At 41.1% G+C, this 20532-nt stretch overlaps 1 long non-coding RNA gene across 2 annotated transcripts; it reads left to right on the top strand.

The window, feature by feature from the left end:
* The first annotated feature begins 15449 nt into the window (after positions 1–15449).
* On the top strand, positions 15450–17324 carry LOC147380299 (uncharacterized). Of its 2 annotated transcripts, none has more exons than XR_015168110.1 (2): positions 15450–15574; positions 17006–17324. It is a non-coding gene; the product is annotated as an uncharacterized LOC147380299 (long non-coding RNA). The 2 variants fall into 2 exon arrangements; XR_015168108.1 differs by lacking the exon at positions 15450–15574 and adding an exon at positions 16480–16748.
* The last annotated feature ends 3208 nt before the right edge of the window (positions 17325–20532 follow it).

Raw genomic sequence — 20532 nt, forward strand, 5'->3', positions numbered from 1 at the left:
AAGAATTTATTCTGCAGGTTGTGTGTCACCTATTGAATTGGTTTTGGGTGCTCAGCCAAAAAATGAGGCAGAAAAAGTTTTATTTCCTACCTTGTACAATAGTGGATATTGTCCAGATTTCTGTACATTAAAGAGTAAACTGCTTATGATTTTTGCAAGTAGAATTATTTATCATTAAGTTCTGTCCTTTAAAAATAAAGCTAGAGTTTTGTGGAGACAAGAGTTTCTTTTTATACAGTTTAATATTCCAGCTTTTCATTCTTTTGTTCCTCTTCATTAGTCTTTAAGAAGTGAGTCATTGTAACGCAACGGAAATGTACAAGACTGCCCCCTTCCCTCCAGCCTTCCAGCTTGAGGTATCCATTTTCTCAGTAAAGATTGTTACAGCAGAAATGCAAAGAGAGGAGTAAGTCCAAAAGAGACAACAAACATCATATATTAACACATACATGTGGACTCTAGAAACATGGCACAGATGAAGCTATTTGCAGGGCGGGAATAGAGATGCAGACGTAGAGAGTGGATACGAGAACCTGGAGAGAGAGAGGGTGCGACGAGCTGAGAGAGTAGCATTGACACATGAACACTACCATGTGTAAAGTAGAAAGCTAGTGGGAAGCTCCTGTGTAGCACAGGGAGCTCAACTTGGTGCTCTGTGAAGACCTCACGGGGTGGGATGGGGGTGCGGGGGATGGTGGGAGGGAGGCCCCAGAGGGAGGGGATATATGTATGCATGTAGCTAGTTCACTTTGTTGTACAACAGAAATTAACACAAATTATAATGCAATTATACTCTTATTAAACAAAAATGCAAGACAATTTTTGACTTTTTATGATCACAATAGGCTCTCAAGCTCTGATTCCTTTTCAGCCCGTTCATTTACTAACTTCTACTCAGACTTTGTCATTTGGCTGTGGTCTGAGGTTTCCTGAATTCCTTCTCCAGTTTATGATAAGTCATTAAAATTACTCATGTTTCTTAGCCTATAGAAAGTTCTTGCTGGAACTTTCTTTCTGTCAACCTTGTACCCCTCCCTCTGTAATGTCTATTGATTTCAGTGCCTATTACATAATAGGTGCTCAATAAAAATTTATTGGGAAGAGGAAAATAGGATTGGGACGTATTCTTAGTCATATTTTGCAATCAATAAAAACTACAATACACTAGGAGCTAGAAAAGTCTTTCAGTACAAGATCAGGTAGTAAATGTTTTATCTCTTGCAGGCCATCCAGTTTCTCTGCCACTGTAACAGGAAAGTAGCTATACATGATATGATTGGGCATGGTTGTATTCCAATGCAATTTTATTGCAGGAAGGGGGACCCCTTCCAGGGCCTGAAAGGGGGCTTTTGTCTAACACTTGGAAATAACTTTTCCGAGGAGATACACATGCTGACAAAGCAAGAGATTTTATTGGGAAAGGGCACCTGGATGGAGAGCAGTAGGGTAAGGGAACCCAGGAGAACAGCTCTGCCACATGGCTCGCAGTCTCGGGTTTTATGGTGACGGGATTCGTTTCCAGCTTGTTTTTAGCCAATCATTCTGATTCAGAGTCCTTCCTGGTGATGCAGCCTCGTTCAGACAAGATGGACGCCGGAGAGAAGGATTCTGGGAGGTGGTTGGACATGCGGTGTCAGTTTTTGACGTTTCCTGGACTCTCCTGGTTCGTGGTGGCTTATTAGTTCCCTGTTCCTTACCAGGACCTCCTGTCGTAAAACAACTCACGCAAATGGTTACTACTGTGCCTGGCCACAGTTATAAGGCATCAAGAGAAAAAGGCTCAGCTTTGTTAACAATCTGTTAAGTATTTGGGCCTAATCATATCATAGGCCCCAAGAGAATTAAACCTATACTAAATCACCCCCTACCTATGACTTTAAGACAATTGAGAGGATTTTTGGGAATCACAGGCTACTGCCACATTGGATTCCAGGTTATGGGGAACTTGACCAGCCTTTGTATAAACTTATAACTGAAATCCAGCAAGCCCAAACCAACAAACTGGTTTGGTCTCCAGATGTTCAAAAGGCTTTTAAGGCTCTTCAGACTGCTCCCACTTTGAGCTTGTCAAAGTGTCAGAATTTAATTTGTTTGTCACTGAAAGAACAGGTATGGCCTTGGGAGTTTTGACACAACCCCGAGGGCCTCACAGCAAGCTATAGCGTACCTGAGCAGAGAATTAGATGTAGGGTCACGTGGGTGGCCACACTGTCTAAGAGTTAATTGCGGAAACTGCTTTATTAACACCTGAGGTCCTCAAAATTATTAATGGACAAAATCTTACTGTACTGACTTCTCATGATGTGAGTGGAATCTTAAACTCTAAGATTAATATTTGGATGACAGACAGTAGGCTTCTTAAATATCAGTCATTGTTGTTAGAAGGACCAGTAACTAATCTTAAAGTTTGTGGAAATTTAAATCCTGCCGCTTTCCTTCCTGAGAAGGAAAATGAAACACCTGATCATGATTGTTCCCAGTTTCTAACTTTAAACTATGCAGCTCGGGAAGATCTAATGGATATCCCATTAGACAATCCTGACATGGAAATATTTACAGATGGCAGTTATTTTGTTCAGGATGGGAAGCGCAAAGTAGGTTATGCCATGGTGATGACTGAACAGGTTTTAGAAGCAAAATTTCTCCCCCAGGGAATGAGCTAGCTGAGCTTGTTGCTCTGACCCAAGCTCTAGAGTTAAGCAAAGGGCAGCTAGTAAATATCTACACTGATTCTAAGTATGCTTATTTGACTTTACATGTTCATGCTGCAATATGGAAAGAAAGACAGTTTAAAGTGGCAACAGGAGGACCTATTAAGCATTTCAGAGTGATTGAGAGACTTTTAACTACTATATATTGTCCTAAAGAAATAGCTGTTATGCACTGCAAAGGGCACAGCAGGGTCTGGAGTAAAGCAGTCAAGGGTAATCAGATGGCTAACTGTCAAGCGATAAAGGCAGAGCTTTAGGAAACCCCTTCACTGCAGACGCCTTTGATCTGGACAGGTCCTGTGGAACAGGAAAGACCACAATATACTGAGGAAGAATTAGAAAGATATGAGAAAAGAGGAGCAAAGATTACTAATAAAAGGTGGTTACAGTCCAAGGATGGACAATTAATAATTCCTGAAAATGCTCAATGGAAAATTCTTAAGGGTTTACACCAGAGTTTTCATTTAGGTGTTGAGAGTACTTACCAGATAGCTTCTCATTTGTTTGAAGGTAAAAATGAAATGAAAACTTTAAAGAACATTATCAAAAGATGTGAGGTTTGTCAGAAAAATAACCCAAAGACTGAAAAGCTAGCAAAATCTGGGTTTCAATGAAATGGAAAATATCCTAGAGAGGACTGGGAGATTGATTTTACTCATATCCAAAGGCAAGTGGATATTCTTGCTTACAAGTTTGGGTGGATACTTTTACTGGATGGATTGAGGCTTTTCCCTGTTGTAGTGAAAAGGCTAAGGAGGTTATAAAAATTTTAGTTCATGAAATTATTCTCAGTTTTGGGCTGCCATGTAGCCTTCAGGGTGACAATAGCTCTGCATTTAAAGCTGCTGTAACTCAGAGGGTGTCAAAATCTCTAGGAATAGAATGTCGCTTACACTGTTCCTGGAGACCCCAATCCTCAGGAATGGTTGAAAATGCCGATGACATTATTAAGAGACATCTTCTGAGCAAATTAACTCAAGAGACGCAGGACAATTGGATTAAAGTTCTACCCATAGCCTTAATGAGGGCTTGAATTGTCCCCCAAAAGGAGGGACTTTGAATGTATTTATGGAAGGCCCTTCTTACGCACGGACGTTGTTATAGCCCCTAGGCTTGGAATTAACTAATTATGTAACTCAGCTCTCAGCTTTTCAACAGGCACTAAAGGAACCCCGGGATGTGACTCCTGACCCCGCCTCTGAGTCAAGCAAGCCTCTGTTTGAGCCAGGAACCAAGGTCCTGTTAAAAACACTGGGGTCTGGGGGCCAATCCTTCGAGCCCCTCTGGGAAGGCCCTTATCAGGTTATTCTTTGTTCTCCCACAGCTGTCAAAGTGCCAGGAATTGATTCTTGAGTACATCACACATGAGATAAGAGGTGGCACCCTGACCAGAACTAAGTGACTTCATTTTATGTCTTTACTTTCTATGCTCTGACTTTGTACTTTTCAGATGGGCCTGATAATCTATGTTAGCCTGCTTCTGCTGACTCCAAAAATCCCGAGTCTACCATTTGATCCTCAAGACAATGCCTTCCTGTCTGGGGCTCATTCCTACGCTGCATTCCACAATCAGTCTAACTGCTGGGTCTGCAGAGCGCTCCCCTCTTCATCAGTGGAAGGCTTCCCATGGTGGGGATCTCCACTTCAAGGAAAGGACTTCCTCCAGGTTTGTGAATACCTTCGACAACCACAATCATATGTGATGCCTCTTCTTAATCTGATGACATCTAACACTCCAAAGATGGACTGGTGCAACACCCTGTACCTTCAGTTCAGTTCAGTAGCTCAATCATGTCTGACTCTTTGTGACCCCATGGACTGCAGCACACCAGGCCTCCCTGTCCATCACCAATGCCCGGAGTTTACTCAAACTCATGTCCATTGAGTCGGTGATGCCATCCAACCATCTCATCCTCTGTTGTCCCTTTCTCCTCCTGCCTTCAATCTTTCCTTACCTTAACTCTGTACCTTAACTGTGGACATAATGTGACTTTTAACTTTGCTGATTGTTCTGTTTTTGCTGTTTGCTCCCTGCATCTGTAGCTGTGTGGCTGGATTTGTTTCTAGTCACATGAAGGCTTTTAAGTTACAAGTGGTTGCTCAAACTCCTGCCACTGTGGCAGCTTCCTCCAACTACTACTTGGGGCCCCTGGATCAGAGACCCTCAATACGGGGGTTAGGAGAATATGTTGCATCACCAGTTTAGGGAAGACACCCCTTCTCAGCTCAGAAGCAGTTACAGAATGAGAACAATGCCCCTTTTCCTAAGCAACATAATTCTCCTAAAAGAAAAGGGGGGAATGAGAGGGTGACAGGCAGGAAAGCCAGGGTCCTCCAAAGGGAGGAAATAGGCTGCAAGTGTCAGACATTTTTAATCTCTCTCTTAAGCAGCAGGAGGAAACAAACTACAAGTGTTAGATTTTTTTTCCCCTTTTCTATACAAATTTAACAAGAGTTTCTTTTAAAATTCTGTGTTTCCATAACAACACTTGGTTCCACCTGAACTTAACTGTACTCAAGACTTGAGCTAACCAACGCGGTTTTTCTTATGGAAATGCTTTCCTTAAGCTGTGCTAATAAACTATGTATTTACTCTAGACTCTGTCTTCAAGTGGGTTTGCCTAAGACTCAGAACCGACTTGAAAACCAGTATGTTTTACTCATGAAAATGTTGTCTTAAGCTATGTTAATAAGACTGTGTATTCACTTGGAAAACTGCCTTTCTTCAAGATTCGTGTCAACTTTATGGCCTGGGACAACTCACCTTGTGCCAATGTCATCCCAAAATGCATGCTGCGGGTGAGGGGTTGGTGCCAGTCTCTGAGTTTTGAGACGTTTCCTTTCTCTAATTAGCAGACTGCTAGTAGCTGTGTAACATCCAGCTAAAGACTAGCAGGGGGGCACTCTTTCTGACCCCTTCTGATGTCTATGTCAGAGCTCTCTCTATCTCTTATACTTTAATAAACCTTTGTTACACAAAAGCTCTGAGTGATCAAATCTGGCCCCAGATTTAACTCCTCTCCTCTGGAGGCCAAGAATCCCGGTGTCTTTCACAGTTCAGCAACAACCTTTCAGCCAGGATGGGTGGTTTCAGTCAGTGTGCTTCCCCTAACAATTTTATTTACAAAAACAGATGGCACACAGATTTGGCCTTGGGGATCTCAAGTTTGCTAGCTCCTGCATAGCTCTGTGGTGAATAATTGCTTATTAATGCAGGAGACTCGGGTTATGTGGGTTCAATCCCTGGTCTGGGAAGATCCACTGGAGAAGGAAACAGCAACTCACTGCAGTATTTTTGCCTGGAAAGCCCCAGGGAGAGAGGAGCCTGGTGGGCTACAGTCCATGGGGTCACAAAGAGTTGGATACAACTTAGCAACCGAACAATAACAAAAACAGCAGCAATAAACTAAGGGTGGTTTACTGATTTAATTCCACCCCAAGAGTGTATTTGTATATGGCTATTCTTCCCCAGAACTCAAAAGTAATTTTACAGATTTAACCGATATTAATAGTATATTCTGGTGGAATAGTGGTGTCAACTAAAAAACATGTACAACTTGAGAGTTGTGAGTTAAGTTTTATTTGGGGCAAAATGAGGACTCTAGCCCAGGAAGCAGCATCTCATATAGCTCTAAGAGACTGCTCCAAAGTGGCAGTGGGGGAAAGTCAATATATAAGGTTTTGGTGTTGGGGGAGTTCAATATCATGAAGCACTCATTTTACAAAAGGTTTTTTGTTGGTCATGAGGATCTGATACCACCATGAAGGGATTTAGTGCTTCTCTAGATATGAGGAGATGCAAAGACTGAGATCATAAAATCTGTTCCTAAAAACATCCGACTATCTAAAGAACCATCCTACCAGATTCCCTGGAGCACAGGGTGCCTCACTCCACCCTGAACTCTCTCATGGGTAGTTGAAGGTCAACAGCTATAGCAGCATGGGGTTCAATCTCCGTGGAGGCAGATGGCAAATGTCTTTGTTGTTCAGTCATTGGCAGTGCTCTTGGTAAGAGCCAATTTGTAGTTGACAGTGATTTTCTCAATAGTTTGCTAGTGGTCTAGCAGATATGATAGTCAGCCAAAAATGTGTAATTTACAACTGAGAGGAAACTTCCCCTGCAAGACAGAGCAGTCCCACTAACTCTAATGTGCTTGTGAGTGGATGGAATGCAAGGAATATCAGCTGTTCAAGAAAATAGTACATTCTTAAGAACAATCTGTTCCCTAGGCTCTCCCAGGTCAACAGGAGGGAGAATGGACTCTTTAATGGACAAGAAATATGTACTAAATAAAATTTTAACTTTGGCTCTGTTTATCAAAGGAAGTACTCGTTAATCACAGATTTCTATTTCTCTGAGTCCTCCTCTTCTCCCACCATTTCTGGACATCTTTTGTTAGGTTGGCCTCCTTCCAGGGCTCCATGTGGTCCAAGCTGGATCTTTGCTTATACACCAGGTCAAGATGCAAGGGTGACAGGAAGACAGACTCTAAGATCTCTAAAGTCCCATCCAGTCCTCAGATTCACAAGCTTCTAGCTCCTCTCCAAATGCCTCTTTTCCATCTCAGCCCAGTCTGGCTTCGACACATTTCCTAAGTTTAAATTAGCTCTTCCTTCCCTGATCTACAATTGCCTCTTTAGGCTACAGCCCATGTAGCAAGGTTATTTTGAATATTAATCTGATACCTGGGTATTTCCCTTTCCATCTGTGCCTTACCTTTACCTGAACCCAGGGACATTTCCAGTCTCTAATCAAACACCCACATAAGCAGTTTCTTATGCTTACTTATAAAGACTATATAAGCCTGGGACTGAGATCATTAGGTGAACATGGCAGAAGGGCAATTGGTGTGGTTTTTCCAGTGGCCACGTATGGGTGTGAGAGCTGGACCGTAAAGAAAGCTGAGCACTGAAGAATTGATGCTTTTGAACTGTGGTGTTGGAGAAGACTCTTGAGAGTCCCTTGGACTGCAAGGAGATCCAAGCAGTCCACCCTAAAGTAAATCAGTCCTGAATATTCTTCGGAAGGACTGATCCTGGAGCTGAAACTCCAGTACTTTGGCCACCTGATTCGAAGAACTGACTTATTTGAACAGATCCTGATGCTGGGAAAGATTGAAAGCAGGAGAAGAAGGGGACAACAGGGGATGAGATGGTTGGATGGCATCACTGACTCAATGGACATGAGTTTGAGTAAACTCTGGGACTTGGTGATGGACAGGGAGGTCTGGCACACCACAGTCCATGGGGTCACAAAGAATCGGACACAACAGAGGGACTGGACTGAACTGACTGAACTGAGGAAGGTATAAAGGCTGTAGAATCATCAGAGTGGCGCCAGAGAGTGGAAGGAAGGACTAGGATGAGGAGGGCATCAATGCTACACTCTTCTTAGGATCAACTTGCCCTCAGTAACCTGTTATCCATGGACCACTCATGATCCCACAGTTCTGGATCTCTCCTCTGAACAGACTTGGGGTATTTGCATGGGAGGGGAAATTTCTTTTCATGTTCTATTCTCTTGGGTTTTCTGGCTGGAGCTCTGTAAATTGGACAAACAAAACACAAATTAACACGGAATAGAAGTTTATTTGCATGCATTTCACAATTACACAGTACTCAGAGTATTCAGAGGTGCTTAACTCAGAGAGCTGGTAGAATTTGGGCTTGTGGCTTAGACGGTAAGAATCCACCCACAGTGTAGGAGACCCAGGCTCAATTCTTGGGTGGGGAAGATCCCCCAGAGAAGGGAATGGCAACTCACTGCAGTAGTCTTGCCTGGAGAATTCCATGGACAGAGGAATCTGGCTGGCTTACAATCCATGGGGTTGCATAGAGTTGGATACAACTGACCGACTAACACTTTATTTTAGTATTTTAGCAGGGTTTCCCCAGTGACTCAGCAGTAAAGCATCTACCTGCAATGCAAGAGATGTGGGTTTGACCCCTACATCAGGAAAGATTGCCCTGGAGGAGGAAATGGCAACTCACTCCAATATTCTTGCCTGGGAAATCCCATGGACAGAGGAACTCTGAATACTACAGTCCATGGGGTCATAAAGAGTTGGACGTGAGTGAACATGCACATAGGGAAGTATCTTAGCAAAGAGACATTAACTACATTTTTGGGAAAGTGACATGACAAAGGAGAAAGACTTTGAGCTTCTGGGCAATAAATTGTGGGAAGGCAAATACATGGGAAACGAATGGTAGAGAAAAGCTAATTAGTAGAGTTTGTTATGTGGATCTCTCTGGTGCCTTCTCCAGGCTGATAGGAGCCTAACTTGCCTCAGCAATTTACTTTTTCCCTTCCTGGTAGGGAGCGGAGAAGGGATGCCTTTGTAAATTTATGTCCTGCTTTTGTGCAGAGAGGAGGATGGTAGAGACCTTTTCTTAGATCTGCTTCTTGTCAGTCACTTGCAGCTCAAAAATAATCCTTATGCCAAAGAGGCATATTTTGGGGTGGCATTTTCTGCCACCCTAGCATCACCTTGTCAGAGCAGGAAGAGTGAAAGAAAAATATGCTGTCCTGGCTTAGATGGAACTGCCTGCAACAGTTGTGAATTTCTCTGTGAGATGAAACCATGGTGGACCCACTATCATTATTTGGCTTGTTTTCCATTACTTTTCTGTTAATAAATTTTTTCACCTCAAAATGGATAGAATAAGACCAACCTTGTAGAGTTAGTGTAGGGATAAACTAGCAGAATGTGTGCAATGCTTGTAGAATGTTTATAGTATACCAAAATAAAGAATTTTGGTAGAGGAACCAGAGATCAAATTGCCAACATTCACTGGAACATCAAAAAAGCAAAAGAGTTCCAGAAAAACACCTACTTCTGATTTATGGACTATGTGAAAGCTTTTTACAGTATGGATCACAAAAAACTGTGGAAAATTCTTAAACAGATGGGGAATACCAGACCACCTGACCTGCCTCCTAAAAAGTCTATTTGCAGGTCAAGAAGCATCAATTAGAACTGGACATGGAGCAACAGACTGGTTCCAAATAGGGAAAGGAGTACATCAAGGCTATATATTGTCACCCTGCTTATTTAACTTAGATGCAGAGTGAATCATGTGAAATGCCAGGCTGGATGAAGCACAAGCTGGAATCAAGATTGCTGGGAGAAATATCAATAACCTCAGATATACAGATGGCACCACACTTATGGCAGAAAGCAAAGAAGAACTAAAGAGCCTCTTATGAAAGTGAAAGAGGAGAGTAAAAAATTGGCTTAAACCTCAACATTCATAAAACTAAGATCATGGCATCTGGTCCCATCACTTCATGGCAAATAGATGGGGAAATAATGGAAACAGTGAGAGAAGTTATTTTCTTGGGCTCCAAAATCACTGCAGATGGTGACTGCAGCCGTGAAATTATAAGATGCTTGCTCCTTGGAAGAAAAGCTATGACCAACTTAGACAGCATATTAAAAAAGCAGAGACATTACTTTGCCAATGAAGGTCCATCTAGTCAAAGTTATGGCTTTCCCAGCAGTCATGTATGGATGTGAGAGTTTGACTATAAAGAAAGCTGAGCACTGAAGAATTGATGCTTTTGAACTGTGGTGTTGGAGAAGACTCTTGAGAGTCCCTTGGACTGCAAGAAGATCCAACCAGTCCATCCTGAAGGAAATCAGTCCTGAATATTCATTGGAAGGACTGATGCTGAAACTGAAACTCCAATACTTTGGCCACCTGATGTGAAGAACTGACTCATTTGAAAAGACCCTGATGCTGGGAAAGATTGAAGGCAGGAGAAGGGGATGACAGAGGATGAGATGGTTGGATGGCATCACCGACTCAAAGGACATGAGTTTGAGTAAACTCCAGCAGTTGGTAATGGACAGGGAGGCCTGGCATGCTGCAGTCCATGGGGTTGCAGAGTCAGACATGACTGAGCGATTGAACTGAACTGAAAATAAACAATTATTACCATAAGCTTCTGCAGTCTTACTCCTGGGCATATATATATCTGGAGAAAATTATAATTTGAAAAGATATATGCACCCTAATGTTCACTGCAGCTCTATTTACAATAACGAGAACATGGAAGCAACCTAAATGTCTATCAACAGATGAATTCATAAAGAAGATACAGTACCTATATACAAAGAGAAAGAATGCCATTTGCAGCAACATAGATGGACATGGAAATTATCATACTGAGAGAAGGAAGCCTGACAGAGAAAAACAAATATCATATGGCATTGCTTATATGTAGGTTCTAGAAAAAAAAGATACAAAGGAACTTATTTACAGAACAGAAAAAGACTCATAGGCATAGAAAACAAACTTATGGTTTCCAAAGGGGAAAGTGGGGAAGAAGACATTAGGAAGTTGGAGTTAATATACACACATTACTATACATAAAATAGATGACCAACAAGGACCTACTACATAGTACAGGGAACCATATTAAATATTTTCATAAGGGAAAAGAATCTGAAAAAAATTGTGTATATATTAACAGAATCCCTGTGCTGTACACCTGAAACTAATGTATTATTGTAAATTAATTATACTTCAATTTAAAAAAAGAAAAAAAATTTTAAAAAGAAGCAAAAAAAAAAAAAAGAGGTATTATTATATTAGATGCTGCCTGAGGATAAAGTTTTATTCTTGACTTATACCACATGATGACTCATGTGACAAAGTATCACCAAAATATGAAGTTCACTGGAAGTCCTTCCTGAAACTACACCACAGTGATGTCACATTTATGAGTCTTGGCAGTTACAAATCTGCCTTAAATGTTCTTATTTTTCTTGAACCTTGGGTTCAATTCAAACGCCCGCTTCTCTGTAATCCCCTTCTGAACACCCCTCTGCCCCAGCCTTCCTAGTGGTTTGTTTGTATCTCTCTTACATACATTACATTATTTTTGTACATGTCTCATTCTCTTCTTAGTTTGTGACCACTTGGAGGATAATAACAGAGCTCATGTTTTATTGCTCTCTGTATCCTCAATATCTGGAAAGTCTGACAGCGTAAATGCTCCATGTGTATTAAAGTTGGGAGCAAGCCTTCAGCTTCTGGAGCTCTGCTGATGTTTGCAGGGCAATCTGAGTCTGGAACTCTGGTTGTGGTGGTTGTCCAGTTGCTAAGTTGTGTCCAACTCTTGTGATCCAATGGACCGTAGCCTGCCAGGCTCCTCTGTCCATGGAATTTCCCAGTCAACATGACTGGAGTGGGTTGCCATTTCATTCTTCAGGGGATCTTCCTGATCCAGGGGTTGAACCCGGGTCTCCTGGATTGCAAGCAAATTCTTTACTAACTGAGCCATCAGCTCTGGTTAGTGTATATGAATGTTCCTTGGGCCTGTAAATGTAGGTTGGAACTAAAGACATATGATCTAGTGTTAAAAAGCCTCTGAGTTTTTTCCATCTTTTTACTCTTAATCTCTTTTCAAGTGTTCTCCAATTACTGCCAAAGAGAACATTCTAAAGGAAATCTATTCATTACTTTCTTGATTAAAACTTTTCAGTCTTCTCTCGGTTAAGGGATAAAATCAAACCTTTCAGATGCCATCCAAGACCCTGTGTAACTCGATCCTGTCTGCCTCTCATGGGTTATCTCTTGATGCATCTCCTCCATTTTCCCCATCCCCTCCCCCCCAGTACACACGGCCACCTGCACATTCCCACTGGTACACACAGTCTCCCCACATCTCTCCACTCTGCATACCTCTCCACTCGCCACCCACCTACCCACTTTAGAGATGTTGCTGCTGCTGCTGCTAAGTCGCTCAGTCGTGTCTGACTCTAGCAATCCCATGGACTGCAGCCCACCAGGCTCCTCCGCCCATGGGATTTTCCAGGCAAGAGTACCGGAGTGGGGTGCCATTGCCTTCTCCGAGAGATGTTGAGTTCCAAGTAATTATCTAAACGGATTATGTTGCATTGTTGTTGTTGTTGTTTAGTTGCTAAGTTGTGTCTAACTGTTTTGCAAACCCATGGACTGTAGCCCACCAGGCTCCTGTGACAACCGTTTGGGAGACAGACAATTCAGCTTGACCTACTTCTTTGCATTTGATTTCCCTCTCATGTCTTGAAACTCTGGTTTGTTCCTTTTTCCTTCTGTCAAACTGGGCACATGGGAGAATCTGTCCTCAAACTGACCCAGATCCCAGGGAAACTTTGCTCGTCTTTCAGTACTCAGCTGAAGTGGTCCTTCTTCAATGCCACTTTTCCTAACTCTTCTCCAGGGTAGAATTCATTTTTCCTTCCTCACTCATATCTCCACTGTGTTCTGTTCATTCTTCTACCATAAGACATGCGACACTGATGTGCTTTAGTAGTATACATAACTTGTTCTTGTTCCCTGAGGATTTGAATATTGTTGTTCAGTCGCTATGTCACATCCAGCTCTTTGCGACCCCATGAACTGCAGCGCTCCAGGCTCCCCTGTCCTTTACTATCTCCTGGAGTTTGCTCAAACTCATGTCCATTGAGTCAGTGATGCCATCCAACCATGTCAGTCTCTATCACCCCCTTTTCCTCTTGCCCTCGACTTTCCCAGCATCAGGGTCTTTTCCAATGAGTTGGCTCTTTGTATCAGGTGGCCAAAGTATTGGAGCTCCCTGAAGATTATATTTTATTTATTTTTGTGTCCTCAGGGTCCTGCACACTACAAGGTTCATAACAGATGTTCAATATACATGAGATGAATAAATGAATGCATAAATGAATGAACACGTAATGAATAACAGAATTTAATCGTTCACCTCTCTTTGCCTTTAGGTCAGGTTTCCATGGTAAATAGACCTTTACATCTATAAAGACATAAAACAAACTGGATTTAAGCAAAATATCTGATCCTGGTGAGAAGTGAAATGTGAGATGTGCAATAAATTGTGGGTATCACAGGTAGTTCTTGCCATGTGCCAGGCACATTAAATTGAGACATTTAACTTTTACAACAGTCTTTTGAGGTGGATACTTTTACAAACAAGGCAGTAGAGTCACCAGAAGATCAGCTTGATCAAGCTCATAAATAACTTGACCAAGCTCATAAATGGCACAGCCAAGATTTGAGCTCAGGTGGTCTGGCTCAGAGGCCATGCTTATAACCATAATATTAGACAGACTATCAATACTAATGAAGGAGACATGCTGAAGTTTCTGGACTTATAATTATTATTTATTTATTTTTTAGAAGAAGATTATTTTTAAGTCCAGAGTAAATGGTTGTTTTCTAAAGACTGCTGAGGATCTTCTTAAAACCTTGCTATGTGACAAGCTTACAACCTTACCCAGTAAATCATTTCTATATTTAATGATGTGTCTAAAACTCCTTCCAGAATTAAATCTAGATCTCAGATCAGTCAGTTCAGTTCAGTTCAGTCGCTCAGTCGTGTCCAACTCTTTGCAACCCCATGGACTGTAGCACACCAGGCTTCCCTGTCCATCACCAATTCCAGGAGCTTACTCAAACTCATGTCCATTGAGTCGGTGATGCCATCCAACCATCTCATTCTCAGTCGTCCCTTTCTCCTTCTGCCTTCAATCTTTCCCAGCATCAGGGTCTTTTCAAGTGAGTCAGTTCTTCCCATCAGGTGGCCGAAGTATTGGAGTTTCAGCTTCAACATCAGTCCTTCCAATGAACATTCAGGACTGATTTCCTTTAGGATGGACTGGCTGGATCTGGGGCTTCCCTGATAGCTCAGTTGGTAAAGAATTTGCCTGCAATGCAGCTGACCCCAGTTTGATTCCTGGGTGGGGAAGATCTGCTGAATAGGCTACCCACTCCAGTATTCTTGGGCTTCCCTTGTGGCTCAGCTGGTGAAGAATCCGCCTGCTATGCAGGAGACCTGGATTCAATCCCTAGCTTGGGTAGATCCCCTGGAGAAGGGAAAAGACTACCCACTCCAGTATTCTTGCCTGGAGAATTCCATGGACTATACAGTCCATGGGGTCACAAAAAGTTGGACAGGAGAGAGTGACTTTCACTTTCAGATCTTGGATATTGCTGTTTAAATACCCACTTTCCTTTTTATTTTCCTTCTTTAATCATAATTGAAAAAAAAAATTACAGCAACTTCTCCTTATCTTCCTGGAACCAAAATTTGTTGAGGCTTGATTAGAAAGTATTTAGTGGTTCATTCTTTTACTTTGGAATCCAGAAAGCACCTACCAGTATTTTGGGTATATTAATACAAATTTACCATAAGCCTTACTCATTCCTTGACCAATATCATCATTGGTCAAAATACAAAAATCAAGACATCCTGCAGCAGAGCAAGGGGCTCCATGGGCCCAGGCGTTCTTCCTCTCATATTGCCATTGGGTAATTACCACAATGCTATCCTTGTGCATGCAGACAGCCAGTGATTCTTACATTGCTAATATAGTCTCATATCCTATCTAAACTCCTTTCATGGAATTTTGTGGAGAAGTGATAAACTCTGAGTCAGAGCGTGGGTGAAAGAATCTCCAACCACAAGATTCACTGACTCGAAGCAAAACGGCCATACGTTTTTAGAGTGGCAGAAGTTTCTTACTTAGGATTATTAAGGACTATGCTAAAGAAAGATAAGCAACTTGAACGGTTACTAAATATACCAGGCATGCATGGGGCTGAGATAGGTGGGGTTATGTGCAGCTGAACAAACACGATGACTATTTCTGTAGGGACCCTGAGTGTTTGGCACTTTGGGTTTGATGATGTACCTTGCTATTTAAGGAGTGTGGGAGAATTATCCTATCTGAAGTTCAGAATAGACTTTTCTCTTCAAGAGAAAATTATTTTTAAGTATTTGAATGATTCTTGAGTAGAATATACCTATCACAAAAATTTACAATCTACAATTCACGGTTCCAAGATGAGATCAGAGGGCCACAGATGTAATTGGCACGGTACGGGGAATTTATTTTTTCTTTTCTACAAAAATCTGGTTCTGTTAGAGTGAAAGCAATTTTCAGAGAAATGAATGATTATTGAGATGAGATTACTCATGAGGTATGTGGGGATTATTTGGGTGAAAAAACACTTTTCTTTTTTTCCTTTTAGGCCTGAACCATTATATTTAGATTCATGTTCAAATGTATGGTAGAAGTTATTAAAAGTATTAACATTTAAATGGTTGGCATGTAATTAATGGCTATCAATCTGGTTCAAAGTGCTCTAGCTATGCCTGGAATTATAGGAAGATTTTTCAAGTATTTAAAAAAAGAAATTATCCTGAAAGACAGTGTCTGATAAAGGCTTCAGGCAGTTTGAGTTCATGTTTAAACAAGCATAAGTCAAAAGATTTATCATTTTGAAAATCAATCTCCCTTGTAAAAGATATCTGAGTTGTTTATGAGTTACTGGCACTTTTTTATGAAGCTCCAGTTGCTGCTTTTCTCAGAGAACTGGGAAGTCCCTTTTGATTTTAGCTCTGTTCTATGAACAGCACTCTACCTTCAGAGAAAAGACTCTCTTTTTTTTTTTTCCTAACTAAAGGAGTAAAACTAGAGCAAAATGGTGACTAGACACAGTGGTCTTAATGGAAAGATTTTCTCACACAAGTAGTCTTCATGCCCCAAATTCCATCAGTTACAATGCTTTAGGAATTGGATACCTGTCAAAATGACTTGAAAAGAAAAACACATTCTTTGACTTTGGCAGGATGTATTTTTAGGGTCAGATGATATGAGAGGGGATCACACAGTATCAGGATAGTTGACCTGGGATGACCAATGAGAATAAGCTGAAAAAGCAAAACAGTGGCTTATTTTAAGGTATAGTTAACGCTTTATAGAAAAACAGCAGGGAGCTCAGAGAAGAGGCAGAGAGGGTTCTGACAGGTCAAATCTGGAGAATGTTAAGCCTGCAAGGCACATCATAATTGTAACACAACTGCTTATTTTATACTCTGAAGGTTTTCAGTTCCAAGTGAAATCAATGGATAAATATTTTTTGAAACCAAATATTTTTCAATGACCATTTTAAAGAAATAGAATCATACTCATTTTTGGGGGTGTGGTCATAAAAAAGTTAAAGAACAACAGTGAAGAAAGGCGTTAATCCTGTGGCAGAAAAGAACCCGTGAGTAATTTTTTAAAGTAAAGTTTTTCAACATTATTTGAATTGAACTAATAGATAAAATTAAACTTAAGTGAAACCAAGGAAATAAATGAATTTTAGATGGATTTCTTAATCCCCAAAAGTTATTTTTCATAAAAGGTTCTCTTTAAAGAAAAATATATAAAATTTAAAGATGGATTTTGTGTATTTTAAAACATGATATATTTCCATTTTAGATGGTAATTTTTTTCATATTTATTTATTTATTTGGCATGCAGGATCTTCATTGTATCATGGGGGAGCTAATTGTGGTGCGTGGACTCTTTAATTGTGGCTCATGGGCTTAGCTGCTCCACAGCATGTGGGATCCTAGTTCCCAGAGCCGGGATGGAAGCTGAGTGCTCCGCATTGCAAGACAGCTTCTTAACCACTGAACACCTGAGAAGTCTCTGGATGGCAGTTTTTAAACAGCCACTCTGAAGATGGGGATTTTATTGTACCACTTTGCTTTTCCCTCCCTTCTGTCATAGAGTTAGGGAACTGCAACCAAATCTGGCCTTCTGCTTGCTTTTGTTAATAAAATTTCACTATAACTTGTCCAATTGTTATGCTCAGTTTTTTGGGGTATTGTGTAGTCTTGCTTTTGAGCTATAGCTGTGAAATTAAATAGTCTTGACAGAGGCCATGTAGCCCAATAAATAGTAAAATATTTACTACTTGGCCTTCTTTCAGGAAATTTGTTGACTCCTGTTATTGTTACTTTTATACTATTTATAATCTGCTTTGTAACCATAATTCACGTGCTTTCTGGTATCATTACATTTAAATGGATACAGAGCTCACCATAGCCCTCTTTACCATGACTTTTTCAATTTTGAGTCCTTTATTTTGATTCTTTTCTGAATTTCATCAAGGAGTTTCTTCATTAAAGATTTATAAGATCTGGAATTTCCTTTTTTATATTAAAAAATGTGTGCTTGTTAAAAATTACTTTAAAATATCTTAGGTGGCTATTTTATTCTTTCCTGAAGAACTATATGGGCTTCTCTAGTGACTCCACAGTAAAGAATCTGCCGGTGGAAGCAGGAGACACAGGTTTGATCTCTGAGTTGGGAAGATCCCTCGGAGAAGGGAACAGCTACGCACTCCAGCATTCTGGCCTGGAGAATTTGTCCATGAGGTCACAAAGATTCGGACACGACTGAGTGACTTTCACTTTCACTTTTCATGACATGTTGACATGCAAAGTCTGAGGACTGATTCCCCTTACCCCCCATCCCCTTTGGGGGTGATTAGCTTTTTCTTTTTAATTTATTTATTTGGTCTTTCAGGGTCTTAGTTGCAGCACATGGGGTCTTCGGCATGAAAGACTGTCGATCTTGCAGCATGCAGGATCTTAAGTTGCGGCATGAGCACTCTTAAATTGAGGCATGTGGATCTAGTTTGCTGACGAGGGATTGAACCCAGGCCCCTGTATTGGTAGTGTGGAGTTTTGACACATGAACAAGCAGGAAAGTCCCAATTAGTTTTTTCTGATGCCACAATAATTATTTCTTCATTCTTGAAGTCATTAACTTAACAGCAACATGTATCAATTTAAAGAATTCTAGTCCTGGGTGTTCACTGGAAAGACTGATGCTGAAGCTGAAACTCCAGTACTTTAGCCACCTCATGCGAAGAGTTGACTCATTGGAAAAGACTGATGCTGGGAGGGATTGGAGGCAGGAGGAGAAGGGGACGACAGAGGATGAGATGGCTGGATGGCATCACTGACTCGATGGACATGAGTTTGGGTGAACTCTGGGAGTTGGTGATGGACAGGGAGGCCTGGCATGCTGTGATTCATGGGGTCGTAAAGAGTCGGACACGACTGAGTAACTGATCTGATCTGAACTGATGCCTAATTTTCACATTCATTCACTGTGCAGATTTAGTTCTTCATTTCAGGGATACTGTCTTGTAATAAATACATCCTTGCAATTCTTTTCTCGTTCCACTTGTTATTTCTCTTTTGGGACACCAATTGTACATTTGTTAGTGGCCTATTTTGGTTACTCTCTATTAGTAGTTTCTCTGTGTTTCTTTAAGTACTCTATGCTCCTTTACACTACTGTGATGATCGTAATCTTTCTCTAAAGGTAAGTTGATTTAGTTTCTTACTTTTAAGTCTTATTTACTTTTTTGTTGTTGTTCTTCAGTTCAGTTCAGTCGCTCAGTCGTGTCCAGCTCTTTGCAACCCGTGGACTGTAGCACACCAGGCCTCCCTGTCAATCACCAACTCCAGAGTTTACTCAAATTCATGTCCATTGAGTCAGTGATGCCATCCAACTATCTCATCCTCTGTCATCCCCTTCTCCTCCTGCCCTCAATCTTTCCCAGCATCAGGGTCTTTTCAAATGAGTCAGTTCTTCCCATCAGGTGGCCAAAGTATTGGAGTTTCAGCTTCAGCATCAGTCCTTCCAATGAATATTCAAGACTGATTTCCTTCAGGATGGACTGGCTGGATTGCCTTGCAGTCCAAGGGACTCTCAAGAGTCTTCTCCAACACCACAGTTCAAAAGCATCAATTCTTCAGTGCTCTTTAGTTTCTTACTTTTAAGTCTTATTTACTTGTTTTTTTGTTGTTCTGAACTTGCTTATATTTAATAATATTGTTTTTATCCTTATTTGAAGTCCAAGAAAAAGCATTTCGCCTTTTCAGATTATAGTATTTTTTGTCTATTTGTGCTTTTATACTGTCAAATTTAAGGGGCTGTTGTTGACTTATTTTATTACTCAAAGCTCTTTGGAAAAATTTCCCTGTTTCTTGTTTGCTTTGTCTTCCCTAGTTTAGATTATTATTTACATATTATGTTTTCTTTCTTCTCCTGTTTGCCTACAGTTTTGTTTCACTGTGTTATAGCATTTTTTTACTTTTAAAAAGATCATTCATTCTTATTGTCGGTCATGAGTCTTGACTCCTTTAGCCTGTAGATGTGTTGTTTTTTCTTAAGATACTGATACCATTGGATCTAGGTAACTCTTTCTGAAGAGCAAAGGGAGGCGTTAGGACCTACTCCCCTTACTTGAAACCTTGAACTTCCCTACTGTTTGTTGATTTGATAGTGAAACAATTAAAATTAACTTAAACAGAATCTGAATAGTTATTCTCACCAGTCTCTGGACTAGACTTTGTGACTAACCTGGCTTTTGTTTGTTGCCCCACCAATCACTACCACAACAGAGTTTTGTGTTTTGTTCACTATCCTGTAACCTGAGGGCATGCTGTGTGCTTGGGGTTTGGTGGGTGGGGCTGGGGACTGGTCTGTGCTTTCACTTCTGAGCTGTCTTTATTGTCAGGTGGGACTTCCCTGGTGGCTCAGCTGGTAAAGAATCCCCCTTCAATGCAGGAGACCTGGGTTCGATCCCTGGGTTGGGAAGATCCCCTGGAGAAGGGAAAGGCTACCCACTCCAGTATTCTGGCCTGGAGACTTCCAAGGGGGTCACAAAGAGTCAGACATGACTGAGTGACTTTCACTTCACTTCACTTATTGTCAAGCACCTGGCTTCTCTCCAGCTGGTTGGAGTGTATCCCATGCCTAGACTCTGGATCCACATTAGTCCTCCATTCACAAGCATCTTAGGGGAAGACTTTTTTTTTTCAGAGAACCATTCATATTGTTTACATTTCCTGCTTTTCTTTGTTCTTGTTCAGTCATTCATCATGTCCAACTCCTTGTGATCCCATGGAATACAGCACGCCAGTCTTCCCTGTCCTTCACTATCTCCTGGAGCTTGCTCAAACTCATGTCCATTGAGTCAGTGA

The sequence above is a fragment of the Bos grunniens genome, chromosome 1 (assembly GCF_055505025.1).
Source record: "Bos grunniens cultivar Pamir isolate PY7600 chromosome 1, Bosgru_T2T1.0, whole genome shotgun sequence".
Classification (NCBI taxonomy): Eukaryota; Metazoa; Chordata; class Mammalia; order Artiodactyla; family Bovidae; genus Bos; species Bos grunniens.